The following is a 5,179-nucleotide window of genomic DNA, read 5'->3' on the forward strand; positions in this document are numbered from 1 at the left end:
GTTGCCCAGGCTGGAGTGCAATGGTACAATCTTGGCTCACTGCAACCTCCACCTCCCGGGTTTCAGCAATTCTCATGGCTTGGCCTCCTGAGTCGCTGGGACTACAGGTGGGTGCCACCACGCCCAGCTAATTTTTGTATTTTTAGTGGAAATTGGGTTTCACCACATTGCCCAGGTTGGTCTCGAACTCCTGACCTCAGGTGATCCATCTGCCTCAGCCTCCCAAAGTGCTGGGATTATAGGCGGGAGCCACCGTGTCTGGCCTGACAGGAGATTTATTCTACCTGGGACTGAAGTTTTCCTGAGCTGCTCTGAGGGTGCCGGCTCCTGTCCCCACCATTGTAGATCTGGTCTCTTCCCTGCATCTTTTGGCCCCTTGTTGGCACAGGAGAAAGGGGATGCCTGGACTCCCAGTGCTCTGGCCACTCCCTCCCAGTTCACGTGGGGGCTGCTAGCCTTCGAGCAGGGGTGAGGTAGTGAGGGCAATGGCGGCTTATAGGACCATAGGATGCACTGGGCTCACCCTGGAGATGCACCTGTGCCAGGCCTGAGGGTTTGGAAGATGGGAATCTCTCTCTACGGCTTCCTGGGTTGGCTCTCCCCCAGCTGGAGGAGAGTCAGGCTAGAACAGCACTGGCCTGGAAGCTTCGTAACCCCCAGCAGGAGGAGCCCCCTCACAATCCAGGAGCCTCCAAGCCTCCTGGACTTCCTCAGCCCTGATGGTGGGTGAAGGGACTTGGCCCAGTGGAGACATCCCAAGCTCTGAGTGCCCAGAAGAGGCTGCATTCTGCTCTGAGTTCCTTGGCCCCTTTAGATGATCTACCTCTAAAGGCATGATCCTGAGATAATAGGGCGTAGGAAGACGGATGTTGGTTTAGAGTTTGGAGGTGGTTTGGGAGTGGCTGGAAGGTGGGCGGAGCTGCCTTTTGGGTTCTACTGCCCAGCAGGAGAGGAAAGGCAGGAGGCTCAGGCCTGGCAGCCTGGGCTGGTGCTGAGCCTGGGAGATGGAGGAGGAGTCTGGTAGCCTCTGTGAGAGGATGAGAGTGTGTGACAGTGGTGGGGTGCCCACCTGTGCACCCTCAGGCACACCCGTCCTTTCCCATTCAGAATTCATGTTCACCCGTGGGAGTCATGCTCAGGTGTTCACCCACAGGTTTGTCCCTGTGATCAGGGTGGAGGGAGGTGGGGCCTGGGGGCTCTGGAGGCCTGGGACGGGGCTTCTGTCCCAGGCTGGCCTGGATGCAGCAGGTAAGGGCAGGGTGTGTGTGTGAGAGGGACAGAGTCTTGTTCACAAATGCCCTTACAGGAAGGGGCAGAGCCCAGGGAGGCCAGTGAAAAGAGGCTGGAGGAAATGGTCCTGGGGTGGCAGGTGGGCAGCTGGCCCCAGGTCGTGGTCTTCCCAGATGTCAGGGTAGCTCTAGAGGTCCTGGGGGTGGCTGTTCTCACCCTGGAGTTCTAGGGAAAGAGAGAGGAGGAGGGGAGAGCAGGAAAGAGAGCTGGAGATTATGGTTGCCCACTACCCACCAGGCATGCAAGCAGCGCATCCTGAAATCCCCTCATCCTGTCCATCCCACCCTCCCAGCGGGCCCAGGAAGTTCCACCCCTTTGCCCAAGGTCATGCACAAGTAAGTGGCATAGCAGGGTTTGAACTCAGGTCTGCCTGACTCTAAAGCCCATGACTGATCCCTCCCCTGCACCAGGAGCTGGGGACAGAGGAAGGCGGGGAGGGAAAAGAAGGGCACTCTGGGCAGGGTGTGGGTGGCATGGGGTGGTGTGTTTACTTGGGGTCCTGTACTGACCTCCGCTTGGCTTCCCACCACCCTAGGCCCTGGAGGAGATGTCTTGGGTCCTGGTCACTCCATCCTGTCTCCTAACCCGGACCTGAAGTCCCAGGCAGCTTCCCTGGGGGAGCTTAGCTTGGGGAGGGGCTCCCAGCCCCGCATATGGCAAAGGGGCACGTTTCCCAGGCTGTCCAGCAGGGGGAGCCCCCCCCCCCCACCGCCTCGGTTATCCCGGGTCCGACAGGACGGGAGGTCCCAGGCAGCCGGCCTCTGCTCTGCCCTCTAAACACAGCTGGGGCCAGGGCTCCAAGGCCTAAGGACTGGACAAGAGTGGCTGGCTCCGGGGAGGGCCTCTGGCCCTGTCTGATCCTGGCCTGCCTGGCCTCCCATGAGGTTGACAGAAGACTCTGGCCGCCAGGCTCCCAAGCCCCCTCCATGGGTGAGCCTGGGAGGTTTGAGACCTCCATGGGTGAGAGGTCTCAAACTCATGGGTGAGGTCTGGTCTCAAACTCCTGACCTCAGGTGATCCTCCTGCTTCGGCCTCCCAAAGTGCTGAGATTACAGGCGTGAGCCACAGTGCCTGGCCTCAGCTTTCTCTCTTTCACTTTTAGAGCTTCCATGAGCATAATTTGTTCATTCAAGGAAATGATAAGTTGAAAAGAGCCAGGCCAAAGAGAGAGCCTGGCAACACCACACACAGCACTGGGGGCCAGACACTTTGGGGTCACCTAGATGTATCACACAGCCCACATTTCTCTATCTTGTCTGCATTTGAACAAATGCCTTGCTGAAATCAGGATTTAGTGACTATGATACACTGACCCATTCTTCCTTAAGAAAAATGGAACCACTGTCAGCAGAACTATGCCAGGTCTGCCTGTGCCAGGGCTGTGACCTTCTCTGTACAAGTCTGTTTGCATGTGGGGAGGGATGGTGAGTTTGTGGCCTCCTCATCAAAGGCCTGGGAGGCTGCTCAGGCTTCCAGGGCTCCCGGGCTGCACACCCAGACTCAGGAGCCTACTGGACGCTGCGGCACCTCTCTTCTCAGGGTGTGCTCCCCCTCCACTCACTCAGCTGAGGACACTGTCCTGGGCTGGGGAATTCAGGAGCCAGGAATTTTTCTTGCCCACCCGATATATTCCACTGCTGCAGGTGTCTGCAGAGGAGAAGGGCAGAGACCAGACATTCAGGTGGTGCCTCTATCTGCACTGTGCAGTATGGCAGCCTGTAGCCATGTTTAAATGAAATGAAAATTAAAGAACATTAGCATTAACATAACGACAACAGCAGTTACTCAATGGCGCTGCCTACCTTTCCAGTGTTCCATACGCTCCTGTGGCTAGTGGCTATGTATGGGGGAGCATGGAGGTGGAACATTCCATCAGGCCGTTCTCCTGGACGACACTGGTCCAGCCCCTAAGCTGGGGGAGGGGGAGGCCCTGGTGTGGGGGGTTGGGGTCAAAGAGCTGGAAGCTGGGTGGGAGCCAGTGTATGTGTGGGGTGCTACCATGGGGTGCCCTGGGACGCGGGAGGAGGGAGGGGCATCAGAGGAAGAGGGCAGACATCCAAGGAGCCCAGGAAGGGCCTGGGGACACGAGGGGGTGCAGGTTGGAGCCTTGTCTGCGTATCTTGACTCTGAGCTTCCATGTGCCCATTTACAACCAGGGAGGACTGTCCCGGTCAGGTGGTGGGGCAGGGAGAGCCCGAGAGAGGCTTAGGTCCACTTTGTCACCCTGCCTCTGCTTGCTGTGACTTGGGGCAGGCTCCTTCCCCTCCCGAAACTCAGTCCCTTGATGGGTGACACAGGACCCACAAGGTCTGTGTCTCAGGGCTGCGTGGGGCTCAGGGAGATGCAGGGTGTGTTCCGCCTGTGGGAAGCAGGGCAGACTGGAGATCGGCACCTCCTCGTCTCCTGCTGGCCTGAGGGAGCTCAGAGATCTTTGAGTTCTATCTCCTTGATTTTTTGAAATTACCATGTAGACGGAGTCTGCTTCCTAAGGAGGATTTGAGGTAGCTAACCCCTTATTTTACAAATGAGAAAACAAGCTTTGGGAGGTTTAGGGACTTACTCAAGTCACGTCGTCTCTGAAGTTCCCTGATGTTCGGAGCCAAGAAAAGTTTCATAAATGCAGCCTGGGCCTCTCAGCCCCACCTCCCACCCCATCCAGACGCCTTTATCCCCTTAAGGGATGTGGGGCTGGGCTGAGGGCGAGGAGGAGGGCTGGGGCCAGAGATTGAGGGTGAGGCGGCGGCCTGGGCAGAGGAATCCAGTATGGGGAGAGAGCCCAGTGCCTGGTGGGGGAGGGTAATGGGGATAATGGGGACTTTGAAGTGGCCACTACATCCTGCAAAGCCCAGGCCTAGAGAATGGGGTTTATGTGGAGCCTCTGTGTGGAGAGGGGCCCAGACTGGGGATGTCGGGGTCCCCCTGCCCTTCAGGGCAGCAACAAGCCTTCCTCCCAGCACCTCTGCTCTCATCTCCACACGCGCTCATGCAGAGGGCTTTGTGATGGCAGTAGTGTTAACAGCAGCAATTCACTGAGCACCTGCTATAAAACAGGCACATCACTAGATATTTTACCTGCTTTCTCTCCTTTAATTCACTCAACAACCCAATCAAATCCATAATAGCCTTATTTAAAACCTAATGTAACTCCGAGTCAGAGAGGGTCAATGACTTGCCCAAGGTCACACAGCCTAAAAGGGGCTGGCTGGCTGTGTCAGCTTTCCAGCTGTTCCCTGAATCACACATGCCAGGAGCTTTCCCCCAGGCACAGTGGTCTGTCCAGCACCGGGTGCTGGCTGATGATATGCTTCCCAGGGGGCTGCAATGCAGGACTCTGGCCTGTCAGGGAGAGTTACAGTCTGATGGGAGGGGTCTGCTCCTGGCAGAGCCCGGTCTTTGATGGGGGAGCCCAGCTTTGATCTCCTTTTGAAGTCCTGGCCTCTGGAACCAGCAGCTTCAGTGGGGAGAGTGCAGGGGAAGGGGGAGATGAAAGGGCAGGGGAAGCCAGAGTGGGAGAGAGAGGGGGCCGGCCACAAGGAGAGAAACAGATGTGTGCATGAGGACCCGGGAGATAGGGATCTGGGAGAGGGAGTGGGAGCGGCTGGGGGAAAGAACTGGGGCAGAGGAAATGCTGCGGGCAGACAGCGAAGGCCGGGAGGGAGGGGGAAGAGCTGAGTGTGCCACTGGGGGGCAGGGGAGACATGAGAGACAGGCTGGGCCCAGCAGCTCCTCACCTACCATCCCCAGCTTCAAATCCCCCTTCTCTTCCCAGGGAGGCCCTTCTGGCTCTGCCATGGGCTGACTGTCTGTCTAATGGTCCAGAAGTTCCAGCGAGGTCCTGGCTGAGCCTTATCCAATGGCCTGGGGATGGGGCGAGGGGGAGGTGGGGAGC

Source organism: Symphalangus syndactylus, chromosome 3 (assembly GCF_028878055.3).
Source record: "Symphalangus syndactylus isolate Jambi chromosome 3, NHGRI_mSymSyn1-v2.1_pri, whole genome shotgun sequence".
NCBI lineage: Eukaryota > Metazoa > Chordata > Mammalia > Primates > Hylobatidae > Symphalangus > Symphalangus syndactylus.